General features: G+C 44.6%; 1 protein-coding gene across 1 annotated transcript in view; it reads right to left on the bottom strand.

Moving 5' to 3' along the window:
• Positions 1 to 27,877, bottom strand: part of LOC119173443 (nose resistant to fluoxetine protein 6-like) — a 100,871-nt gene that overhangs the window by 35,675 nt on the left and 37,319 nt on the right. Inside the window, exons 2-4 of the mRNA XM_075895530.1 lie at positions 6,736 to 6,947; positions 3,882 to 3,993; positions 1,019 to 1,103 (exon numbers count right to left, since the gene is read on the bottom strand). The gene's annotated coding sequence lies outside the window, so the exon portion shown is untranslated. The remainder of the gene's footprint in view (positions 1 to 1,018; positions 1,104 to 3,881; positions 3,994 to 6,735; positions 6,948 to 27,877) is intronic.

Here is a 27,877-nt window from a genome sequence, read left to right as displayed (position 1 = left end):
GTGCTGAGAGCACAGATTGTAGGGCAGCCCTTGAGTCGCTGAAAATCGACCATTGTTGCGGTGGTTCCCGATTGACCACACAAAGTGCAGCGCGCAAAGCAGCTAGTTCCGCTGCTGTAGATGCCGTGGAGTGGTCAGTCCTAAAGCTGATGGTAACACCTCTGGCTGGGATAACTACTGCCCCTGACGAACACTGGTGGTTCGTGGAACCATCGGTGTATATACATGTATGCTGTCTGAATATTTCTCGTGCAAAAGAAGAAGAGACAGTTGTTTCAGCACGGGCGACGAATACTCAGGGGCAACATGCCTAAACTCGGTAACATGCTGCTGCCGTTCCTTGGTGCATGCAGTCGTCGTCATCATCATCATCATCATCATCATCATCATCATCATCATCATCATTACCATTCATCAAACAGTTCATGTTTAGTATTCAAACAAATATCTTGTAAATACTATGTAAATACCTAACATATAAATTTTTACATTTCATTTGTGTGTTCTTCGTTCACCATGTATTGTACATATGTAAACATATCTTTTTCTGTAAACAGTTTTTGGCGTGTCCGTGGATGTTGTGTTCCGTCGGGATGTTCTGTTGGATTGTAATTGATGTTCACTATTCGTGAGAATAAATTTCTCTAAACACAGAAAGTGAATGTACACAAAAAAGTCTCGAAAGGAAGCACGCTATATACATAAACGCGTAAGTTACTGACTGGGCTATTGCTACAGTGGACATAGTGTACGATATGGGTCATTGAGGGAACCAGTAAAGAGAATCGGATTACGCGAGTTTCTTTACGTCACCTTCACTGGCCAACCGCAGTGGTGTGCCCACAAAGCTAAAATATCATGGAAGTATTAGTGGCGCATAACGGGTGAACGACGTTACTTTCTGTGCAGTACGCAACCGAAGTTTTTGTTTTTAGTTGATGAGCACATTCTAGCAAGTAGCTCTGCTTTCGGTAAATCTGCGGCCAAGTTGTGAATCTGCTAGCCGTAGTATACTCACAGTATCCAGATTTGCGTATTGCTGATCTCCTCGTCTTGATTCGTGACGCAATTTCTCACCGTCACCTTGACTTCCGCCCCTACGACTGAAAAAAAAAAGAATGACAAAAATAAAACCGATCTATAGGTCACACATAACCAGTTGACATAGAAAATGGGCGCATACTCGGTACCCTGATTGATTATTGATATATGGGGATTAATGTCCCAAAACCACCATATGATTATAAGAGACGCCGTTGTGAAGGGCCCCGGAAATTTTGACCACCTGGGGTTCTTTAACGTGCACCCAAATCTGATCACACGGGCCCACAGCATTTTTGTTTCCATGAAAAATGCAGCCGCCGCAACCGAAATTCGATTTCGCGACCCGCGGTTCAGCAGCCGAGTACTTTAGCCACCAGACCACCGCGGTGGGGCAAGTTGGTATCTTAATTAAGCTCTTTTGGTAGCAAACGGCCATGCGATGTCGCATTTTGGCATTCAGTAACGTGGAATGTGGAGTACGCCATGAAAGAGGATAAAACGACTGAGTGAACGACTGTTTACTGTGAGCAAATGCACTGGCTTACACGGCGGGCAGCCTCCCTTTATAACATTTCTTGCAATGAATTATGACGTCATCAAGCGTGTTTTTTAACGAAGTTTGTATTTACTGAATCATGAAAGTTGTGTTCGGAATAATTCTCCTAACCCACAGCCCACAGCTGACGAGCATCATGATGACGATGAAATAAAAATTTATTTTTCGAAACAGTGTTCCCGAGCTTGTGAGCTCGGGGTCACCTAGCAACAGAAAATATTAAAGCTCAGCTCATTAAGTTTTCTTTTGCAGGGCTGTGGTCTAAATCCAGATGCCCTTAGTCCCCCCCCCCCCCCTTCCCCCTGGTTTAGGCTATTGCCTGGAACGCTAGGTCAGGTACGCATCCTTGCCCAACGGGAACTGAACCGACACATACGAATACATTATACCGACGATTCTAATCGCAAAGCAGTATACTTTATAAGCGCGCTTCATTGAAATTTCAGCGGAGTGAAATCGATATGCTGGACAACGCTTAAGGTCACATCAGGAACTGCCCATTAAAAAAATCAACTTTGAAAAATTACTTTCCTAGCTTCGCATCTAAAAACGAAAAGGAAAGGTCGTGCCGCGGGGCGCTGAACGAGGGCGCGTACCACTAGGTCACGGAGCGTGGGTTAGCACCAAGCCATTTATATACACCGTTCAGCTGTCCACAGTGCTCCCTAACTTCAGCGCGTTTTTAGGGAGTTTTAGTGCTGAGTACCCAAGCGGCTTGCGTACCCAGGACGTTGGGGCGGTGGTATTGCGCATGCGCAAAGCCCCAAACAGATGCGTCGCAAGGTCGCTGGGGTGATGGGGCCATGCGTCCGCGCGGCCATAAACAACGCTGCCACCACTGGCCTCCTAGCGGAAATAAGCGGCCCCGGCGCACATGCTGGCGCATCATGTTACCTTCACGGCGAGCAAAATCGAGGCTGGCCAGAGCTACCACGTTGAATTTTAAGTTTTAAGCGCAAATATTATAGTGACTAGCCACTATACAAATAGCATGGCACAAAGGCGCGAAATCTCGGACAGCATGGATCGGCCGCCTTGTAAGGTCCACCTTCGCAAGAACTCACGGTAACCGCACTGCGGATACTCTAGCCGTCGAGTTAAAATAAGCCAAAGTGCGAGCCTTTATAGCGATTACACGGTTTCAGCCTGATTTCCAAAGCTAGAATGGCCTGGAACATAGAAACTAAAATGCATATGACAGCCCCCGACCAGCTGAATAGGTGGCGTCATCTAGCGCGGCCATAGTGAAACAGACAACCATAACTTTGTGTAATGAGTAACCTTTTTATTTCTTTTCACCTCAAAAACATTACGCGTAAGCTAACATGTTCATGTCTGTGGTTGCTTGAAGTGTCACAAGATGTCGACACTGCCGTTACAGTAACCTTGTATTTTTCACTTTTTTGCGCATACCGGATTACTGTACACAACAAAAATGCCCTGATCACTGTGTATGTTTAATTTAACATTTAAAATAAAAAATACTTAAATAATACTTGCGCGACAAGACGCTATGACGCTGCGAGTGCGTGTGAACTTCGTGCGGGTGCGGCTTGCGTTTGCGTGCGTGCCAGCAGCAACTAAAAGGCATTCCAATTGGGTATGGGTTGGGCACGCAACGCCGCGCGCTCCCAAGCCCGCAACGCCCCAAGAGAATGCGTACGCAGCACTAAAACTCCATTTTTGTAATCAGCCGTGAGATGGGAAGACGTGGTCGCGTTGAATGCGCTCTAAAGGTCGTTGCTTCTCACGCTTCGATGAGCGCCGCCTCCTCGAAACGTTGTCTCTGCGGTGCGCGCGCACATCAAACTCGTGATTCAGGAGCACTCAGTCACTTCGCTTTCTGCCACGGCCGCGTTTATGAAAGTAGTACGTTGCTGACCCACGAAGAAGTGAGCATTGCGACAATTGTTCGCTCTTGTCTAGTGTGTACTTGCGCGTTCGTTTCGTGCGTCTTTCTTTCTGTTTGGACAGCACGCCTTAAGTGTCGAGCAGTCATATAGTCGTTATTCCGCGCTCGTCCCGTGTTTGGTTATTTCGTGCGTGCTTTCTGTTTGACGTGCACGCTGCAAATTCCGAGTTGCTTACAGGTCTTTGCGTGAATTCGCAATTTGTTGTGCAATTCATTCCTTCTCCCTTGTGGCGAAACAATGCACAAAAAACACTAAAGTACCTATGTGAAGGCACGTTTCACTTTCGCATTATATCGATTAATAGAAAGAGGAATCAACCACGTTTTTTTTTCACAACAAGTAAATTGAAAAGTGATACCATTACTCACAGGTGTCCACAATTTCTTGAAGGTCACGCTCCGTACAGTCGCTGATGAAGCATATGCCGAGACGAAAACCAGGCAGTCGTTCGTCGGTCACGTAACCCTTGAAATTTGCGACCTGAGTTGAATGAAATGAATGTCATGAATAAAGTGTGCTATTTCTGTTTACCAAGATCCTTGAAATGGAATGAAAGCGTTGGAGTCAGCACCCTATACTCATGAACGTGGTCTGTCTTCATTGGAGCACCAGCATCCCAGTATTTTAGTTTGCGACGAGTCCGAAAGAAATTACGTTTTAATGCATGTAATGCATAGCAATAACAAAATATCTCAGGTTTACGTCCTGAAATCACGACATAAATATGAGAGAGGTGGAGGACTCGAAAAATGTTGACTATCTGGTGTTTATTAACGTGCACAGACATCACACAATACAAGGGCCTCTATACCATTTTGTCTTCATCGAAATAGAACCGCCGTGGCCGACATCAAACCCATGACCTTCGAACCCAAGACTTTAGGGTCAGCAGTATAAGTACCATACACAGCATTCCACTTAGATGGACTGCAGGATTGAAACTGGGGCAATGACGTGCTGCTCAGAGCTTCCCGTTGTTGATCTCAAGCTTTCCGTTGATGAAAAGTGCAAAACCGACCATTCTCGAAAAGCAGCATCAGGAAAAGCCAAGCCTTGAATATGGTCTAGAATACGCTTTTACATTACCCTGCACGTAAAAGGTATGAAGAAACGAGACTTGGTGCACCCCTTGTGTGGTAAGTAAAGTGGCACCCCTCCATGCGTGCACCAATCGCGCGCATAATTGCTAACCAGAGGGTAACAACCCCACTTGTAGCCTGTAGGCTATTTTCAAAATTTTTCAGGTGGTGGGGGTTAGCAGGATAATTGCGCCCCAGTTTCAGCGCGAAATTCCACCCAGTACAAAAAGCTTTGAAGCACGGGGGTTTCAATACAATAGAGTGAGTAGAAAAAGAGAGTCAGCTTTCGCCTTGGAATAATTTTGGGCGAACGCAATAAATGATAAGAATCGTTCAGGTTTATGTCTGAAAACCACCGTAAGATTATGAGAGTTGTCGTCGTGGAGGATTCAGTCTCTCTGCTTTCCGTGTTTCTGAAGGGCAGTGTGCTAGTGTATTCATTAGCACAGACATAGTTTACTCTAATTATAGAGAGTGCATGCCATGTCATTTCTCTCCTCAAGTAGCGTCGCTTTGAACAAGCGCCAATCGAGGGCCAGTGTTATATTGTGTGTTTGCTAAAGCCATCTTTGAGCGGAATGCACAATACGCTGTATGCTGCTAACACGACGGTTAAATCATGATCATGTGAGTTAGTCGCCTTAATAAGATATGCGACTAAGACGCCTACGTGAGTGCATTCAAGTCAGACGGTGCTATAGCTGCAAATCTATTTATAGACATTGTGCGAGCTCCCATACGTTGCTATATAGTGGGATCTACATCTGTGAAGATACATTTCCCTTTCGTGTTATACTGACCCTTGTGATGCAGCAATCAGCCATGCTTTTTCAACATTTATCAACTAGCCCAATGAAGTGGTTTACTTCCATAACATACATTATCTCTTCTAAAATTATCAGTATAACTCATATCCTACTAAGTCCTAGATGTCGTTGAAACACGTGCTTTGTGAAACATAAACCACAAAGAAAAAAAAAACACAGAAACCATTGTAAACATTCAAGCAATGTTACTTCAATCAAAATAGCCAGTGAAAGAAACGCGGGTCGTTTCCCCTGTTAGAGGAACCATCGATGACAGCCCTTGCCCGTCAGCGATTTTAGCGCATGCACCCCTTGTGCGACGGAGATGACCGGCTAGTTACACCTATGCTTCAACCGCGTTCGTCCGCAGGGCTGGAGTGCTTTACTCGCGTAGAGCATACGATGCACGCGGCAATATTATTAAAGACGATAGTCTTTCTTGGGGACCTTCGACGGAAAAATTTTGGTCTGCCTGCCTGTCTGTCTGTCTGTTTGTCTGTACGTCTATCTGTACATTTGTCTGTTTGTCCGCCCTTAACGATACCTCAAACGGCCGACCCCATCCGCAGCGCCCACCAATATTGCTCAAGGTCCTGCGTTTATACTTGTGCGAATGTCAATTAAAAAAAAAGAATCATAGCGCATATCTGAGTTACCATAACAACACGTCGATGTTTTTTTATGTCTGCCTTTATATTAGAAAAGGCACACACAAATAATTATAAGGACCGTAGCGTTAAACACGCTGCGCTGATAGTGCGACGTGGTGCTCAAAAAGGCAAGTGTTTGTTACCAACGCTTTGCAAAAACGACATGGTGGTGGCACCTGCCAGTCGCTTTGCGTTCTACACCTTATCGCCTCCGAGAATGGCACGCATCTTTCTACGCAGGCGCGCAGGCCTTCCTTCGTTTTGGAAATAACTACCAGATGGCGCTCGGGGCTAACGTGCCTCGATGCGCTCGTTCGCCTCCGCTGCACGCTCAATGCACTCTAACGCAGTGCCTCCAGAATACGATTCACCGATTTTCGTGCGCAGAACATCAAACAGATGTTTTGTTCACTCTTTCCAGACGCAAGACTGTCGTCTTTCGATGGCATTTGCAATGTGCCGTGCAGATCCGGGGCCAATTTATGATTTGGACCTCATACAAACTTAACGGTGACGACAACTTCGAAAACCCGCCAGAGCTGTCCGTATAATTGCTATCGCCAAAAACATACTTCACGTTCGAAACGTCACATTTGGTAGTGGACATAAGTATAAGTGACATGAATAGTAATTCTCTCGGGAGATGTTCGTCCGTGGTTAAACTCTTGCGAAGAGCGTGCGTCTTACCCTCTTGTCGGGTATGGTGAATGCCGGCACTAAGTCGTCGATCAGGGACAGGTCGCGTCCCGATTTCACGTGCACGTTGCAGTACTGGGCACTGACTCGCTCCGTTCCGTCGTCATTGCGAACCAGCGTATCGACGCATTCGTCGAACGCCCCAAGTTCGACAAAGGTTCCTTGGAACACGCCGATCGGAATCTTGGCCGACGAATCGATCACTGCACAGAGGAGAGAAAAGGAATATAGTTTCCCGATTTACATGCCCAGTGGACGTGGACATTCAGAAAAACGCTAAAATGCTTTCAGATTTGAAAGGGACTGCTCCGGTGACACTGCGCGGCCTCTAGCTCAGACGGAATGATGGATGCGTCAATATCTCAAAATGCCCGTTGTAAGGTTTTCATTTATGTTTACAAAAATCTAATGCCTCATTAACTACAGTAAATCCACGTTAGTTCCAGTTGAGTTAATTCAAACACATGACCTCATCCCAGCACACTTCTGTGTATTTCTATGGAGGAAAACTCCCAATAGTTTAAACACGTCAGTATCCCCAATGGTTAATTCGAACTGGGCGCCATTGGATTTCATCGCTCCTCGGAAAATTGGACCCGAAGTGATCACTAGGTGTTGCAAATAAAACCAAATTTCTCAAAACGCAAGGCAACGAAGCAGAAACATTTCTCAGCAGATTACTATTTCGACGTTGTTATGAAACACTTGGGTGAGCTGCGAACAATGCTCATGGAGTCGTCACGTAATTTACGTAAGCGAATGCAATTTACTGATTAATTTTATTTAATTTTTTATTGCACTCTGTCTTGTAATTAAACGCGTTTTAGAGCGTAAAGACCGTTATGCATTTGACAGTCAAGGCTCATTATTCGCATGGATATATGTCGGCGCTTGTTCCTAGCGTATCACTGGCTGATCAATTAATTCTGTTCGCTGCTTCAGACCCCGCTTAACTCGAACATTTTCATAGTCCCCTTCGAGTAACAATAAACAAAACTTTACTGTGTTACTATTGCTTTGTTTTCTAGCGGTGCGCTAAAGCCTTCTTTGTTAGTTCTTGGTAGTTTTTTCTTGCTAGCTTTTGCTGTTAACTTTTTTGGCGTAAGTGCATCAGCCTCCAGATGAGTTAAACGAAATGCGTAACCCAACATGAACACTGGTACACATATAGTATTATTGCAACTTGTGGCTCGTAATGTTTGCTTAATGTCGTTGGTTTTGTGTCAAGATTTCTCTTTTCCCCCTCTGCTTCGAGACAAATTATGCATAAACAAGATGATAAAACTGATAGCGACGGCACTCGCTGCTTTTTGTCTCCTGGTTAAATATTTTAGGACTCGTAGAGGTGAAGAAAGGAGGTTGTGTAAAATAGCGCAGCTTACGCCGAGGTAGAGACAAAGTAACCTGAGCAAAACAAAATATGTTATAGTTACGTAGGCTTAATGATAGTCGGGCTTGGGCGACAATCCACGCCAATCTGACAGCAGCAGTAACACGTAGGGCTCTTCAAGCAGTGCAGCATTGGGAGCACGCATTCCTGCATCAGAGAGAGTCTATCCGCACGCAAAGTGCTTGTCTGTTGAATTCATTTAGGGGTAATTTTTATCGGCCACCACCATTTGCAGTTTACATTCAAAGTGGATTCTCCTTTCGCCTTACTTTAGAACATTTACAAGTTTCAAAGTATATATAACTACTGTGGTATTGTTTCAGCTGTATATAAAAAATACCCACGCATCTTCATGAAGTGAACAATGGTGAGAGGGCGAAGCAAGGTCTTCAGGACCACAATCTTTACGCTGATGTCACTAACTAGTATAAAAGACGGATGCACGAACGGACGGACAGATGGACAGACGGCGCAGGTCATTTTTTTCACAGCTGTGTAATAGGTGCGATACGAGTGTGAACACCGGTATAACACCGGACAAGGCATACCCCCTAAAGAGCTGCGCCCCCAAAACCATGATGCTAGACCAAAAAAGCTCGAATCAACAAGGGGTGAAGGAAAGGGCAAAATAATGATAGAGTAAAACATGGATGACTGATGATTTTTTTTACGATAGATTGGGCAATTGCAGCAGCGAACAAGTGTTCATCGCACACAGATATATTGCAATAAATGTGAATTGGCGTGGTAGATAAACGAGACTTATTGTCGCGATTGAGAAAAACACTTAGCGCCTACCAGTTACCAAATCAAGATTCCCTTCCCCCCCACTCATTAAATCCGCTTTGACAGCATACTCACATCTCCAGGCCCAAGGTTCTAGGTTCTTCATCGCTCTCATAAAGTTCAAGATGCCGATGCTGCATTCGCTCGATATGTCGGCCCGAAGTAGCTTCCGAGCAAATCCGCTTCCAGCGCTGGCCATTTTCTCGGCAATGAAAGCCTTCGCGGTGTCCAGAAATCGGGCCTTCTTCGTAGGCATGCCTGGAGGTGTCGTGGTTCCAGGGACGGCATCAGTCATCGCCGCCACCGTGGTCGAATTATTAATTCGCGATGTCGATACCATGGTCGTAGTTGCAACCGCGGATAGGGCGTCGGACTGGCAGCCGACCCTGTCTCCGTAATTGACGATAACGTCGAAGTGAACGGCCAATAAAAACCACAACGCACATGACCGCATGTCGGGGGCTTGCGAAAAGCGCTGCTTCTCTGGAGATCAGCTACGCTCTCGATTAACCACCCGCAATGAAAGGCGTCAGCACCTGGCGAAAAGACCAGTCTTGCAGTGCTCTGACCTATGTCCTTCTCTTGGCTGTTTGCTTTAAAGATGGCTTTGAATATGGTCGGTACCTTGAATATGTACTTATTTAGGTGATTATGCGTGCGTTACATTTTTATTTTCTTGATCCCTCATCCAATGACGTGTGTACGGGCTTACCCCCAAAATACTAAGAACAGTAGTACTGAACGTCACTATTTGTATACACACGCGTGGACCCATAAGGAAAATATAAACATGGTCCTTAGACGTCTTCGGCACCACGCCGGGGCGTTCAGCCTGAAGCTACATTTGTTAGGAGAAGAAGGGGAGGAGAGGGGAGCTTGGCAGTGCTGTGGTCCACGAGCGCGAACGCCTATAATATTCACAAAGTCCTAGCTTACGAACTTATTTACGTGTCTTCGTCGATGTTAGCATTCAGAAAGTGTCTCACGTGGGTTCTATTCAACACTCGATCATCTGCTGCGGTTGATCGGGTCACGGGCCTCAGTGGACGGGATGTGTATCGCATATCGGAACATTGGCAAGCTGCCACAGGGCGGGAAAAATAATTATCAAGCGATCGCAAAGCTGGTATTGCTAAGGAGGAAAAAAAAAAGAACACTCACAGTATAAACCAGAGCTCGGCATGCATACCACGTGTATGGTGATTAGAAGAGAACCTTGACTCAGCCCTCTGTCACTACTGAAAGGATTGAGACGATTTTACGGGACAGAGGCTTAAGCGAGCACCTTAGTTCGATGTGAAGTGTGGAAAAGGACAAGTTGAGTCAGTGTCGTTGGAGAAGCTTATACGCAGCCGTTGAATCGGCGCTGTTTAGCTTGGTGAATATTTTGCTTGCAAAAGACTGGGAGACCACTGGAGCTTTGACTTTAAGAGTGAAACGAGATAGTGTTATCAGGCTCAGCCGTTCGCATGGCCTTCGCATTCGCTTCCCATGAGTCGCTTATCGCTGGACAACTCAACCATGCTCTGAGGTAAACAACATCTGTACGCGCGACATTTGATAGTAAAGATCTCCTATGGCTCTCACCGAATCAACATTTGCGAAGCGCCTACCACGCTTACGTTAGCTAAAACGAGCCCCTGCATAACTGGACACTTCATTTACGCTATGGCTGATAAAAATGAGGCTGAATTATAAGTAAGCCTTTTATACTGAGTTGTCAACTTCAAACCACCCGACCGTTACGCGATTCAGACGTTGCGACGCCTGAGCTGATTCCCCGCTTCTGTCACACAATATTACGTCTTTTAAAAGGGTACTAAAGAAAAATGATGACTTGGTTGAGATTAATGAACTGCAGTCTGATATTTATAATGTCGTCAGTTTCACTATTATAAGTTCATCATCAGCGGAGTAAATCAAAATTGAAGTTTAATTTTTAGACTTCTCGCTGAAATCTTTGAGCATAACGTCAAAAAATTGAAAAGGTATTTTTCATATCTTCGTGACATTCGCTCGATGAAATTTTCCGAAACTTTGTTGCTAGGTCTATGGCACCCACTGATGACGACGTACTTCATGTTTGATCGATTGAAGGCTGCGTAGGACACATTGGACAGCTTCAATGTCTACGACGTCATGGTGTTTGGCGCGAGAATTTCCAGGTGGCTTGTCCACCAGCACTCTTTTTTGCGTGTTTTTTTTTTCGGTTTATTTCGATTTCTCGTTCACAACCAACGTCACCGACACAGCACCGACAACGCTGTCACATATTTATCGAGGGTCTGAAAGGGAGAGTAATTCTGAGGAAATCACTGTAACCTTTCCTGTAGCCTAATGCCATAAATGAGTTCGATGACCGCTTTTTTTTTTGTTTCAAAGTGTCAATTCACTTTGCGGTTGCTCACAGGACTGCTTTGCCAGAAGCTTAACACACGTGTAGGGACTGTTGGGAAGTTGCATGCCATAAAATGCTATTACGTTTCGCGTGAGGAGCATATATCAACGCACCAAATCCAAAATGTATTGCATCACAAGATGAAACTAAAACTGCGTAAAACCAGAACAGAACACAATGAACAAGCGTCGAAGTTAAATCAGATATCTTGTTTTATCTGGAGTCTATGATTATAATAACTGCTGAGGTAGTCAAGTTGTTGTCCCCAGAACATTTTTTTTGTATCTTATCCGCTTCGTCAATCAATAGGACTTGTCCGGAATCTACCTTATTGTTTTGGGAATGCTCTGCAATGCCCAAATAGATAAGCAGGCACATGAAATTCACTATCTCTGTAACTGTGACCATGAAATTCACTATCTCTGTAACTGTGACCATTTACCCAGAACCATATTTCTAGACATAAGACTGCTTCCGCAGCATTAGCAATCTGCATGCTCTTTCTTGTGAACACAAATCCCGCTTATAATTTCCACTCTGAAGGAGATTCTCAGAATGACTATATTTCCCTTCTTGCAGGTATGAAGTCACCGCACAACCCTACTCAGAAGTCAATGCCAGGTACCCTTCTTGGGATGGACGTCACTTTCTGCTAGCTGAAGCTGGTATCGCCAAATTCTCAACATATGTTGTTGAAACAGTAGACATAATATATTTATAATGGTGCTAACATCCTCAAGGTCATTTCAATTGGCATGCATAAATCGAAGTTCTAGAAATCGAAACATACTGCAAAACACCGGATTCCGATGAGTACTTGTTTCATGTTTTTTTTTCTTCTTTTATCGACATATGTTTATTCGACTTGACATCGTCCACAGAGCCCATTTAGCCAGAAACAACAGGAAAATAACTTTCCAACGCAATGGTATTGTTCGAAGGACATGTCCGATAGGTTCTCGCTACAGGGTCGTAGGTCTTCTTCGTGAAAAAACCAAGCGAACCAAGTCACTGTTTAAAATAGCCACCACTCGGGAAGAAAAAACTAACTACGATCGAAATTAGGCATTATGGCTAAGAGTAAGTGACATACGGAGCCACTAGTTGATAGGAACGCACAAGTTTTCATATTCTCACGTGCGAGACCCAGTAACCCTCGTTCCATGGGCATGGTTACAAAAGAGTTAAGTTGAAGCAGATGAGAACGGACGTCTAATCACTGTCCATGTAGTACTGAGAAACCTGTTAATAGTCCCTGGTGCCAGCGTTTCCTCAAGTTGACTTGATGAGACGTACGTAGCACCAGCAGGTGTTCAGTGAATCGTACTAGCACGTGCTTTAGCAACCAAACGTATTCATTGCTTGAATATAAATCCTGCCCTTGTTTTGAAATCGTGTCTCGTTACGTAGCTTTGCCGCAAGTCTTAGTGATAAGACTCATAAACCAACTATTCCTTCATATTGTGTTCGGTCAGAAATAATAAGATAAAGTGACTAAATGAAACAGTTAAAGTTTTGTCTTGATATTATCCCTATAAAGACCAAAATTTATCAACTCGCGACTTCGATGTGTGGGAGGAAGTAATTTAATATCTGAAAATTTAAAAATTCATTGTTGTTTGTATATCGCGCTGCTTTCATAAGCTACGCATAAATTTCGCCAGTATGACCATTCGGAGGGCTCTTGCATTTGAAGTAGTTGCAATTTATGAGGTTGTTTTGTGCAACACCTCGATAGCGCTGCTTTTTGACTCTTCCCTAAAATGTTGAGGGGGTAGTCACGTATACAAACTAACGTTTCATTGAAAGCGTTAAACAAAGAAAATTGGACAGCATTTTAAACAATGTTTGGAAGTTTTTTTCTGTCATATAATTAATTTAAGCAGTATTCAACACTGCTACGTAAGTGTAGCCGAGAATGTCGCTTGCGGAGTCACTTAATTCTTCCTTGGTATGTTGGTAATCTCAACCACCAACCTGCATAGCATCGCAGACGCTGAATCCTCCCGAACGGCGGCACGATTAGGATTGCATAGACTAGTGCGCAAGCCGAATTTTTTTATGCGATGGTGGTGTAGTCTACCGTGAAATCGGAGTGGTACTTTTGGTGCTAGGGGAACGAACATCTGTGTTTTCCTTGAAAACATTTAAGAGAATGGAGTGTCAGCAAGGAGCGAGTGCAGAGCGACATCTCCCGGCTCCGCGACGAAGTGATTGTGTGAACACTTGGGAGAGTCGTGCATCGAGGAAAAAAGGCGGGAAAGCGTGGACGATCCGCGAGTAAAACATGGCCTTCAAGACTGACACGTTTGTGGTCTCGGAGGTTGTACTTTAGAGGCGGCTGTTTTTCTCGACGTCCAGAGATGGCGCTGCGCTATCTACGACTTTCGAACTTGCAGTCGTGTAACTAACTTTGGAAGATTTGTGCGTATCTGAATTCTCTGTTCCGCGCTTTAACGGCGACAGGTATTGCCATGGGTTGAAACTGGCCACGCGGACCAATTTTAAAGAATCTGTTATGCCTGTATACGGGGTGGTTTTATTCGAAGACAGCAAAGGAAAAATAAAAATGTTAAGATGATTCGAAGAAAAGAATGCAAGGTCCAATAAAAGTAAACTGTCACGTGTGGCGGGCTCGCATAAATGCTTAGACGACACTGAGAAATAATAAATCAACTCAAATTTGAAAAAAAAAATATTTTAGGCAAATACTCCGTTGCACGTGTTAAACTTGATGAATTTCAGGCTGCAGTTAGTAATTCGAAGACATTTTGAAAATTATTCTGGATGATTCCAGTTTTGAGATACTCATTAGCAAAGTGTGCTACGAAATACATGGGCGACATGGGTGTCGCTCTTACTTTTATGCTTCTATTCACAAAAGATCATTTTGCCGAAAAAGTAATTGATATATATATATATATATATATATATATATATATATATATATATATATATATATATATATATATATATATATATATATATATATATATATATATATATATATATATATATGTCCGGGCTGCGCGAAATTGCACAGAGAAAGCAAACCTCGTTACCAATTCGTAACCCATGTCAACGCCTGTGAAAATCAAACGCAAACAAGAACTGAGATACTAGAATACGTTTTGTGAGTGTTCACTGGACAAAACTACGTCTGACCACCCACTATGTGTGTAGTAGTCAGTAGTGCTTTAGGACTGAAATTGAGCGCGCAAGCCGAAATCATACTGATATTACGCACACTGGGAGAAACATGACCAGAAGAACGCGTTTGACAGTTAACCCCAACGTGCTCGTATTTCATTCGTTGATTACCGTACCCGAATTACTTCAATACCGCTCTGCTGTACCTAAATCTCGGTACTCACTCGAGCAAGCCCAGTGATCCAAATTATCCAGTGGAGCCTTCGATAAGGGGCTACGCCCACAGTAGCCAAGTACGGTCGTTAATTTTAATTAATGCTATCGGCGTCTTCATTTTTCTCGTTGCCGCAGTTAATTATGTCACATACCATCGCTGCCAAACAAAGTGTAAGGCAGCATACCACTCCTTCTAGACTGCTTAACATCCCTGCCTTTCATTTCCCTCCTGCTCCTTCCTACCTTGGCTGCCAGGATGTTCACCAAATGCCTGTGTTAGAATGAAGCTGCATCGTGTTTTAAAACGTTTTTACATGAATAACGTTGCATTTTATAAATTGTGGTTGTCTTCTCGTTTAGTTGATGGTATGCTGCGTTTCCCTCATTTCTAATAATTTCAAAGTTCACTCATTCAGACAATCACTCATAATTTAACCATGACTCTCATGAGAGAATAGTGAACTCAGAATTCAAAATCAACAAAAATTTACAACACAATAAGAACTTGTTACATTTCGACGATAACAGTAGAAAGTAGACTGGGTGTTACAATGCATGTTACCTATAACTTATTCAAAGTCACTAGAAAAATTTCCTTGAGGTTACGCAGGACACCAAACAAAAGTCGTATTTTCAATCCAAAACAAACTGCCTAAAACACAGAAAAACAGTTCCTACGCTAAATATTTTATGAGAGCGGACGCAACAGTCGGAGCAATCGTTGAAAAAAAAAACATAGTGTGTTTAGAGAAAGTAATCAATGATTTAGAGTACTTAGTACTCTACTATGAGAGAGCTGAAAGCCGTCCCGTCGTACACCTTTGACTCGAGCCCGAAAAAGAAACATCAACTGGTTAGGCCGTGGGATAAACGGTTCAGGAATTACTCGAGCCACTAAAGAGTTAAATATCCCTTACACACGTACTAATTATGGTCAGAAAATGATGTGCTACTGACTGCCACTACCATAAAATGGTTACTGCAATAAAGCATTCCTACTGTTTTTTTTTCGTACGTAACGTTTTTTTTAAAAAAATTGTGTAATGAGCCTTGGTGTTGCGATGTCGCCTAATGGTCCGAAAGCCTCTGTCAAGCCTTAATGGCTTTTTGATTTCGCGCGACAGCGTTAATGCTGTGACTGTTGAAATGTCTCCTTTGATGCTGAAATAACATTTTGAATTGAATATGAATTTGAGACTAAATCGACGCCGTTGTGTGTCTTGCTCGAACGCTTGGTTTAAGAGGAAGAATGAGGAGGACTAGCAGCGCTCTTGGCAGATAATTTGGCGCCGTCAATAAGTCTTGGTTTCGGCATATTGCGACATTGTTAACCAAGGTGGTTTCTGAAAAAAAAAAGAAAACGCTGTGCGAGTGCTTTTGTTGTCTTCTTTCTTGTCCTTGATTTTTGGTGCCCCTCCCTCCCAAAATTTCCCATGAACAAACTATCGCAGCAACTATCTTCATTGAAGCAGAAAAGCTTCGTCAATTTGTCAGTATTTTAGCCGACGGAATGAAATTTTAAATGCGAAGCATTTCTTAGCGAACTTCGGCGACATTGAGCGTATCTATCTATCTAGCCACCTACGACTTTTAGCTCTCCTGGCCGTTTCGATCATGGTATCGATACCAAACTTGGTATGACGTAACATTACTGTATGAAGAACATATTTAACTCGTCGTAACCTGAAAATTGTGACATGTATGTCATGAATGCCATGATTTACATTTCATGGCCCTGCAACTCTTGCGGTGGTTTCGTTCACATGGCATGTTGCAGAACTGGTATGGCATGGCATGACTGCATGGCGAACACAAGCGACAGACCCTAACATGAAAATCATGACATGCGTGTCTTAACATGACTACATGCCACCCTCACGATGCGCTTGCAGCCGTTTCGCTAGCGTCACATGTACCAAATTTGGTATTACAGTACGTGAACAGATGATGAAGGTATGTGACTGGTGCAAACATGATAATCATGAGAAGCGCGTCATGTGAGAACATGACTACATTTCACAGTGAAGGCACCAATACATTTCGACTTGGCGCTTTGACGCCCATGCTTTGACGCATGCTGAAACGCACGCCGCATGCTTTGACGCATGCTTTGACGCATGCGGAAACGCCCATGCTTTGACACATGGGCGTCTCAGCGCGTCCGGCGTGCCTCCGTCACGAAAAGAAGGAGACGCAGCGTTGTCTGGTTAACGCATCGGCGCGATATGCACCATGTCGCATTTCGCGCTGGCTGCCGTCGGGCTGCGCCGACGAACGCTGCAGGGTAGCGCCTGGCGTCAGACTATAGAGTGCTCGCGTTTTGCTAAGGTAGTGTCACTGTACCCAGCATGCGCACACGTCAACGCTAAATTGAAGTATAATGGGCGCTTCATGATGTGCTCGCGGCCGTTTTGCTAGATCCACATATACCAAATTGGGTGTTACGTGACGTCAATAGATGACAAATTATATGACTGGTGCAAACATGATAATCCTGACATGCGTGTCATGTACGAAGATGACAACATACCATGCTCATAGCGTGCTCGCGACTGTTTCCCTAGCTCCACATATACTAAATTTGGTATGAGGTGACGTAATAGATGGGAAATGTAAACGACACATCTAAACATTACAATCATGACACGGAAGTCATGTACGGCATCATTTACTTCCACCTCGTAACGTTGTGCTAATTTTAAAGTGACATATCAACACTTCTCATTTGTGCTTCGCATATCATATTCCCGTTGTACGTGGAATCTGCCAATATTTTTTGCTAGCTGCACAAAGTGTGCCACTTAATGCGAATGACTTGGGCATGGCCCTGGCTCATTTCGGTTACATATAGAGTGCGACCCTCGCACCTCCATGCCTTTACTGCCTGAATATTTGTTCCAATTACCACAGTGTTATATACTTTGACAATGGGGGTCTGCGGAAGCCCTTCTAACGAAATATCAGTTTTCTTAGGGTGAGTTTTCAAGTAAAGCAAGAGACGCAGTGGTCAATAGCGTACTCCCTGTATCATAGAGTATGCACAGTTTACAATTCTACGCTGCTCTCTCTCCAGGCCAACGTAACGAGCCTCACATGTCAGGGGTTTACAATTTTAGAAATATTATGCGTTTTATCAATAATGACAATTTGAGTATGCCATTAAAGATTGGCCGAATGATTAAAATTTTCTTTCAGAAAGAACGAAGTTGACTCAAGAGCTTCTACGAACCCACAACGTTCGAGATAGAGATCAAGATAAATTGACATGTGAAAGAGCTGCGCCTTATATATGCTCAAGGTTTGAATGATGGTAGGACCGGGTACAAGAATGGCCCTTTGAAGTGTGAAGTATGCAGTGCATTACAGGTCAAGTCTCGGCCGCTTAAACGCACTGCACGGACCGTGCATTCTTCCTGACGATGTATACCGTTCACAGGGAGGGCTCCGCTAAACACCGTCGTCAGCCGAACCCCGCAGCCACACCTACATCATTCATTCTAGTATGAACGAGCGAACACGAAAGGATACGCACATCGCATGACGCATTCCCAACCAGCGACTGCACTCAATGTATCGGGGACTCTTGTTGTTATTATCCTTTGTGTGTCCTTTCCCTTTCCGACAAGCGGCAATGATGCATGGCGCGTTCCCATAGCGGGCGAGGCCTACCTCTCGTTGACCCGCATTGGGCGGTTCTCCAAGAACTGTGACAGACCGGCCGACAACTTCGGTGACTAGTTAAGTAAGCAGTCGACACAGAAACGAGTCCGTGGCTCAATGCGGTCTCTCCGGAGGAACCGCGTCGCGCCCGCGTCTTGTATAACGCCGGCAACAATGAACACGATACGTTGGAAGGACAAGCAAACGATCGAAACAAACGAGCATCGCTATCTAGCCGCTCTTCTATAAACTATTGTGCACCCTCTACTGTACGCCAATGGTCGAACGTAAGCTTAACGAATCTGGAGCCTGCATAATAAATCCTCCCTTACATTTTCCCATTGCGTTTTCCGATCGGCCAGCCGACTTCGGTAATGATTAGTGAGACAATGATTGATTTATTGATTTGTGGGGTTTAACGTCCCAAAACCACCATTTGATTATGAGAGACGCCGTAGTGGAGGGCTCCGGAAATTTCGACTACCCGGGGTTCTTTAACGTGCACCCAAATCTGAGTACACAGGCCTACAACATTTCCGGCTCCACCAGAAATGCAGCTGCCACAGCCGGGATTTGATCCTGCGACCTGCAGGGGAGCAGCCGAGTACCTTAGCCACTAGACCACCGTGGCGGGGCTTAGTCAAACATTGTGATTGGCTGAAATATTCCGAAAACTTGTAGCATGCAGAATTCTTTGAATACGGGTACTCAAGTATGAAGTTGGATATTGCTGCTTACTAGCTAACTTCATGCGAAATAGTTAAAAAAATCTGTCGCCATGTTTTGTGCTGCATATTAGACACTAGCCTTTGTCACTTTTTAGGGGCGAAGCTCCTAAAGCCATGGGTCTGTCCATGCATGTCTGTGACCGGTTTGTAACCACCAAATTGTACGATTCACTCAGCAGGTGGCGTGAGTGTGAGTGACAGACAGACAGACAGACAGACAGACAGACAGACAGACAGACAGACAGACAGACAGACAGACAGACAGCGGACAGACAGCAGACAGACAGACAGACAGACGGGCAGGCGGGCGGGCGGGCGGGCGGGCGGGCGGGCGGGCAGGCAGGCGGAAGCAGGGACGGACAGAAGCGTGGGCGCACGCACGGACGGATGGACGCTTCACCCCACTCATCCGCATTCACTCCGTGCTTATGCTGTGTTTTTCTGTCTTGTTAGAAGCATTACTTCAAACATTCGGGATTAGCCAATGAAGTGCATGTGTTACAACGACAGCTCTCGGGGATCCGTATACAGATTGCGTGTGACCGTATGACAGTATATACGTCATAAGAGGATTTGTTTCCTTCAACAATATGGCAATCATAGAAGATTAATTGAATGAATGCATATTGACAATGATATGACGACAAATAGGAGATAAAGCTAAGTCTAGGCTTAAAAAATAGAAAATATACGTAATGAACGAAAGTACGCGACCAAAACGACAACGGATTTCAAGGAAAACCACCCACAGAGATCATCGCTCGATAAGTGAAAGTTCCCTGGGGTGTAACTAAAGGATTACCTTAACTTACGCTCTCGAGCGTACCGCGAACTTAGCATCGTGGTGTCCTTCAATAATATGAGGGCGGCCTGCAGAAGGGCAAATAAATATGCAGGCCAGATCGCTTGAATTTACGCGTTCGAACGACGTCACACTCGATAACTAGCATATGGAGACCGTGTCACTGTATATCGACAAGAGCTTGGCTGCCGCAGTGCAGGTTGGGTAATGCTAAATATTTAATCATCGTTAACTCAAAGAATATATATACAAACACGGGAAGGCTGCGGGTTTGATCCCGTCCAACTGCAATTTATCTTGTTTTTTCGTCCGGTGTACTTTTTTCACATCGGTATCAGTGTAACCACAATTCTTAAAAATAGTACGATTAACATCTACTGTAGCTACCTTGGCTTCATTATTTGATGTTTTTCTTCGGGAATCTATCTATCTATCTATCTATCTATCTATCTATCTATCTATCTATCTATCTATCTATCTATCTATCTATCTATCTATCTATCTATCTATCTATCTATCTATCTATCTATCTATCTATCTATCTATCTATCTATCTATCTATCTATCTATCTATCTATCTATCTATCTATCTATCTATCTATCTATCTATCTATCTGCTATCGAAGTTATGACATTTACGCCTAAGTTATTGTATGAAACACGAGAAGAACTTGTGCTACATTCATTACTTTATACAGCCGTCAAAAGAGTATTCTTCCTTTTGAGCCGAGAAAAAAGTAGTGGTTCAGAGACAACGCACATGGGAGGCTCACGGCAAACCAGGTGCGACACCACTAAAAAACGGTTAGGGCAGTGTTCTGAAATCTTTAGTTGAGAGAAATATAGAACTTGTGTATGAAAGACGGTGTGTGAGATTGGAATTTGGTTACGAATATTGCGTAGCCAGTGTTTTTATCATGCGCAGTTTGCAGGATGACAGCAACGGCAACACAGTTAAACATGATAGATGGATGAGGGCTTCTGAGGTCTCATGAGGCTCTGATGGATGAGTGCGTCTGAGTCAATTTCTTTCGATAAATTTTATATCGTCTATGTCATGGTATACAAAAGCATACGCATCTTTTGAGTGTCACATAATAATAATAATAATAATAATAATAATAATAATAATAATAATAATAATAATAATAATAATAATAATAATAATAATAATAATAATAATAATAATAATAATAATAATAATAATAATAATAATAATAATAATAATAATAATAATTATTATTATTGTTGTTGTTTCTTCAGCTAATACAGAGAACACAGGATGCTTTATGTCTTGCCGCGCAACATTGAGAAAAGGAACAAAAGGAACACGATACAAAATCTGCACTAAAACAGGTGGAGTTTTTCTAAGCCCCGATGAATTACATACCGAAACCTAAATGCTAGGAAAACAATATCACCGTCAACTATCCAAACGATAACTTGATTCCAGTGGATGTGAGATAAGGTTACAAAAACTGAAAGTATACGAGTTCAATAGAAATCGAGTACTTCCATAGAGTAATATATAAAAACACAGGGAAAAGCTACATGCACTTAACCTTACAAAATATTGTTTAGTTCCGTTAGATGTCAGGTTGTGTAAGACACTGTCATTTGTTTCGTATGCGTTATAACACTGTTGGCAGCACGAATAGTAGAGTTTTATCCGCATAATGTTCTTCTGTCTTATATTTATTTCCAAATTATTATTGTTTATAATTATGTATCCCCTTCTGAATCAGCAACTTGATACGTACGTACACCATACTTGCTGGTATGGCGTCTAAAATTGTTCACAACAGTGGGGCGGAACTTCCATGCTGCGGCTCGAGGTGTGTCTAACACGAGATTTCCCCTCTCTACTACGGGACATGCGCTGTGCTTACACACTTGTATACACAGCGTATGCGTCGTCCTGCTCGTCCGCTTTCAGCATTGTGTTAGACGCGTCGGCTGCGACTGAATCACAGCGCTACGAAAGAACCGCTTCGTCCGCTCTCCATACCCGCTCGCTCGATCGCGATTCCGAGAGCTGCTCGAGCTTCATGCAAACTCTGTCGAGCACTGCCTCTGAGGGAAGGCGAGTCGGAACCCTGATGCCGTTCGGCGATAGCGGTCCGACAAGTCGGCCACTTCCGTGCGTTGTATACGTCTCGTACGCACACAACGAGACGCGCAACTAGATCAAGGTTCCAGACGGTCCGACCGGCGGCGTCGAAAGCGTCGGGCGGCGTCGTTCCTCTGGGTCACCCTTCATTCCTGGAGCTTATAGCAGCCCGCCTTCGCCCGACCGTGCGTGCAAGTCAGGGCAGAGCAGCTGCGGTGTACGACTTACGCTCTCTCGCTCGCATATACATTCTTGTTTCGTTGAAAGCGTGTCTCCCAGCTCGTACGCACCGGACGGTCCCAGATCGCCGGCTGCGATGTTGCTTGGACGAGAAAAGTCCGAGCACGTAGTCCCTCTCCCGCTACACCTTTCTTCGCTGATGGAAAGACCCTGTCGGACCGCGTGAAAGCGCCACCGGCAAGGGCGTGCGAGGAACGCGGGCGTTGTCGTATTTGGTCGCCGTCGTCACACGTCGCTGTGTCTGCTCTGACGCCTCCGTAGATGCAAGACCTCGGGACATGTTGCTTAGATGTCGACGCCGTTCGCTTCGTGAACCACTCCTCGTTCAGTCCGTGGTAATTTCGCCATGCGGCCAGCTGACACGCGCTAATGTGGATATGTAAAACCTTGGTCTGTCGGCTTGGGTGTGTACGGCGCGGCGTGGAAGCGGAAGCTATATTGACGCGTAGCAACCTGTGCAGAGCACTCTCTAAAGGCGATAACCGTATAACGCACCTTTGAATTTCGCCTAGTTCCCTCGCGTGGGAGGCCGTGGGGGTCATCACGCGTTATAGACACGGAAGTGTACAGTTGATTGAGCAGTGTTTGAGCTGGGGCGGGCAGCTGGAACGACTGTTGACAGGCACCAGAAGAGGTTTCCAGCTAAGGGGACTTATGGTTCGTTAGACAAAAGTGAATGTTTCATTTTTTGCGCCATGCGAGTATGCTCAGTCTTCCATGCTGAGATCAAGAATGGTGAGCGTGTTATTTATCTCGCGCAGGCGTTCGTAATTATGCACGTTCGATTTGAACAGGAACATCAGAACAAGCAAAAATTAAGACAGCTTGCACTAAAATGAAGTGCGGAGCTGGGCAGCCTTCTTTGTTTCTCTTCAGTTCTCTCTTTTCTTTCTCCTTTCTTTTTCTCTTTCCAAGTTTCCTCTTCTTTCTCTTTACGTCCATATCTGTCATCAAGGCGCCCCATGAACTAGAGAAAAAAAGGCTTCTTTTTGGTTAGAGTGCGCGCCCAAATGCGCTATGTGCAGCTTTGTGCGCGTTAATATCAACATCAAAGCGCTTGAAGAAGGAGGAAGAAGAATTTTGTTTAACGTGAGCTTTCGTTACGTCGAGTTACGACATCACACAACAATGACAGCGTTCGACAGCATACTACAGCCCGGCATCATAAAGTGCTCCACACCCAAAAAAAATCACACCGAAATTCCTGAGCTTATAAAACTGATGAAATGTTTAAGACCTTTTTATGTTAAATAAATCCTGACACTCAGCGCATTATATATAGAAGAAAACTGATATTTTGAAATTCAAAGGATTATGAAGCAGGAAGTATGAAAGTAAAAAAAAGAATGATACGAAATTATACGTCAAGGTAAAGGACGCTGAGATGTCGGTGGAAGGATTTTTCGCATTCCCGTCCTATATGCTGTTACACTGGCACATACGCCGGAAATGCGCAAAAAGAGGTTGTGGGTCGAAGTAATTTATCCCGGAAAAGGAGTGATATCAGAAGTAATGACTTACTAGTCCTCACAGACGTTTATATTACAATTACAGAGCTATCGCAACCGTACTCCCGGCACAGGACACGGTAACTGATTTTGCCGACCTTTCCATGATGCCAAATTTCCCCGCCAACGAAACCGTATATTTGTTTTTCTAATGTGGTGCTTAGCCGCCTTCGAAGCCGGCGGCAAGGCCCTGAATGCGGCTGGTAATTTGCTGAAAATAGACACTATTCGCCGAGTCTGAGAAAATTGTCAAAATATGCTTCTAGATCACGAAGTGATCACCAGCAACAGCATCATCCAGAAAAAAACAAAAACAGAAACGATAACAATCAAACTGCAGGCCACCGGGGCCGGGGAAAACTATAGCTCGCATAAAAATGTCCCACCGTTTCAGTCAATCTGTCAGACGTAACGATACTTTGTTCGAATGAATATTGATCGGTTAATCCGTGTGCAGCATAAGTGGATCGATGGAGTGCTTGCAGTGATCAGATGAAGTCAAAACACAACGCATGCTGCACTCAGTTGCCCGTACACAAGAGGCGAAAGTAACAACATTGTAGCTATAGCCCGTATTATTTTATGTACCACGCATGCCTTCGTGCAGGCGCTGAACCATACGGTGACTACTTTTCTAATTACTCTTTCCCGCTCCCCTGTCCCAGCTTTGTGTATGAGGATATGTGTCCATTGCGTCCAGTGCAGAAATGTGTCCCACCCATAAGCAATGGTTAGGCTAACGAAGTTCGGTCCGCCATGCTTCTTATCCTCGCATTGGATCGAAGGACACAGGAAGCTGTGAAAAGGGCATCCGGTGAACCGTTAACAAAACGAGAGAGTGAGACGGTAGGTCATTACGCTAACACAATGGTGCTCAAGACCACGCAAGCACGCGTGGTACGCTCTTCAACGACGAAGGCACACCAGGACATCGGGGAAGCCCTACCCTACGCGGTGGGACGCCTGAAGAGATAGGACCTGAATAGTGCTCTGTCGCGTAAACGCCCAGAGCGAGGTTAATTACGACTCCCCGCCGTGGCAGCCACCACGACCTCTGTTCTGTTCTTTTTTGTCCTTTGGCTCGACAATGAGTGTCCTTTAAATCTAATGTCCTTGAGTTGTCTTGTGAAGTAGATGGACACAAAAGGTTCCGGTAAGATTATAAGGTAACAAAGGTCCGTACCGTACGCCCTTTTGCCGCTGACCACATAACGGTGGCATTGTTACCTGGTTCATCGTTTATGCACTCTTTAGTATTTCTGATTTCGTGTCAAAATAAATGACCACGCAACGTTTTCTTTCACATGGCGTCCGCTCAAAGTGGGAGCTTTCGTGTTTTTAAGTACCAGTTTGCGCCTCTACTTCACGAGAAAACTTGCTATCACGTGCGCAGTAGAGAGAAAAGATTTAGGTCAGGTTTTTCAGTCAATGGAGCAGAACTAGACTAAATTTGTTCTCTCTAGGAAGGCTATTGAAAACAGGTGCTGTGAAACGGTTCAGTGGTTAATTCTCACAATCTATAGTGTCTGTGCTGGCTCTCACCGCCTCTTCATACCAGGCATGAATATTACTTGAAAATCTTGAGAACGTTTCTTGTTGAATCATAATTAGTTTCCCAGTTGGCTGAAAACTTGAATGGCCCGCTTCAATTTATCTGTGTATTTAGCCATAGCTGCCATCTATTTTTGGCAAAAGTTCTCAGTGACGGCGCTTGTATCGATGTCTTATAAGCAAGATTTCTGGTGCGTAACATCTATAAGCGATCATAAGGCTGCGGAAAACTACTTAGTGGAGTTTTGCGAGTGATGCAGAGCAACTAAAGTTCTATAAGCTGTTCTGGTGTCCCACAGTACACGGCCTCTTGCATTTCGTCTCTCATGATCTACATTAAAATTGCCTTTCTTACTCGTGCCTAATCCAGGCATTGTGCCTTAACAGTCTGAAAATGCATTTTCACTGTCATAAGTAGATATAAACTGTGAGTCACCTGTGGCGCATACCCACTTGCCATGGGCTATGTACTATGGCGCGTATGCGTCACACGTTGATAAAGTGTTCCATGAGGCAGCCACCCTAGAGCAGTGAGACGCCTCACCCTAAAGCGGAGTAAGCGCGTATTAAGGCACTTGAAGTTGTGAAAGACTACGTCTACTTAGGACAAGTAATAACCGCGGGACCGAACCTCGACATTGAAGTAACTAGAAGAATAAGAACGGAGTGGACCACATTTGGCAAGCACTCCAAAATCATGACTGGTAGATTGCCACTATCCCTCAAGAGGAAGATATATAACAGCTGCATCTTGCCGGTAGTTAGCTACGGAGAGAAACCTGGGGACTTACAAAGAGAGTTCAGCTTAAATTGAGGCTAACGCAGTGAGCAGTGGAAAGGAAATCGATAGGTGTAACCGTAAGAGACAAGAAGAGAGCATAGTGGATCAGGGAACAAACAGGGGTTAAGGATATCATAGCTGAAATCAAGAAGATGAAATGGGCATGGGCCGGGCGTATAACGCGAAGGCAGGATAACCACTGGTCATTAAGGGTAACAGACTGAATTACCAGAGAATGCAAGCGGGTTAGAGGTAGGCAAAAAGTTAGGTGGGCCGATGAGATTTGGAAGTTTCCGGGTATAAATTGGCAGCAGCAAGCACAGGACCGCGGGTTAAGTGGCGGAACATGGGAGAGGCTTTCGTCCTGCAGTGGACGTAGTCAGACTGATGATGATGATGATGATAATGATTGACCGAACGCCATTTGCGTTTGACCGAGCACTCCAAAGCTGCTAATCATCGGCATACAACGGGAGCCTACCCAATGCAGCTTCTATACTTGGCGAGAACATTTCTGGGCACTGAAGTGAAGGTTACAGAGCTTAAGCGCGTGCGTGCTACACCACCAGTAAGTAAATGTAGTTGCACAATAGGACACGTATTTTCAACGTGAAATATAAAAGTTCCTACTTTATTTATAGGAGAAAGGAGAGCTGCCTGGTGTTTTGAAGCACTCGAAGATCACCATGAGCCCCAAGCCTAACAAATATATCAGCATTGAGAACCTGCGCCCAATTTCCATCACCTCATGTGTGGGAAAGCTGTTTGAACACATAGTACACGACCACTTGACCCTGTATCTAGAAGACGGTGGGCTTCTACCAGATATGATGTTTGGCTTCAGACAGGACTTCCTGGCGCATGGCGTGCTCTTACTACTCAAAGAAGACCTCCTTGATCTCCTCGATCGTTGAAGAAAGTGCTCAATACTTGGGAGTCGATGTCAAGGTGGGCTTCGACAACGTGAGCCATGACGCAATCCACACCAACCTTGAAGGCACCGGCTGTGGCACTAGGACCTACACGTATGTCAAACTTTCTGACGGACCACACAGCAACAGTGGGCACCTAGAACGTCCGCCATAAAAGCTTCCAACTTTCCAACTATAAAAAAGAGGCACGCCGCAGGGATCTGTCATATCACTGCTACTGTTGCGTGCCTATAATCCGTGTGCCTATACAGTTCTCGAGAAAATACCAGATGTTTGGCACGCAATGTAAGCTGATGGCATCACACTCTGGACCAAGTCTTCGAACATCGGGAGACGAGAGAGCTGCTTTCCGACACTGCGGCCTCCCCTGTGCCCCCGAGAAGTCAGAGCACCTTGTTCTCAAAGCAAGAACGAGAGGCAGGTTTCCCATAAACGAAGAGCTCGGCTCTCACAACCCTTAGTGGAAGAATTATTCTCAAAGTCCTTACGCTTCGGGTTCTCGGACTTTACATACACAAAAATGGATCGGGAGTGGCCGCCATACTAAGACTCCAAAGAACTCTCTCGCAACTGACGCACCTCGTCAAGAGGATCGCAAACCAAGGCAATTGATCATATGACATGACACCCTACGTGTAATGCAAGCTCTGCTGACAAGCTGCACCGTAGCTCAGTTTGAAAACCGTGGAAGTAGAAAAACTTAATGTTATTATAAAAAAGACAACCAAATTTACGTCATTGGCCTACCATTCATGGCTTCTAGTTCACGACTCCTTAAGATGGGCGTCCACAACACACGAGAAGGGCTCACCGAAGTTCACAAGAACGGCCAGCTGGAACGACTCAAGCTCACGCTCTCCAGGAGGTCGGTACTCGAGTAC

The sequence above is a fragment of the Rhipicephalus microplus genome, chromosome 5, assembly GCF_043290135.1.
Source record: "Rhipicephalus microplus isolate Deutch F79 chromosome 5, USDA_Rmic, whole genome shotgun sequence".
In the NCBI taxonomy this organism is placed as follows: Eukaryota; Metazoa; Arthropoda; class Arachnida; order Ixodida; family Ixodidae; genus Rhipicephalus; species Rhipicephalus microplus.
The sequence above is the reverse complement of the archived record's forward strand: the minus strand, read 5'-3'. Positions and strand labels throughout refer to the sequence as shown.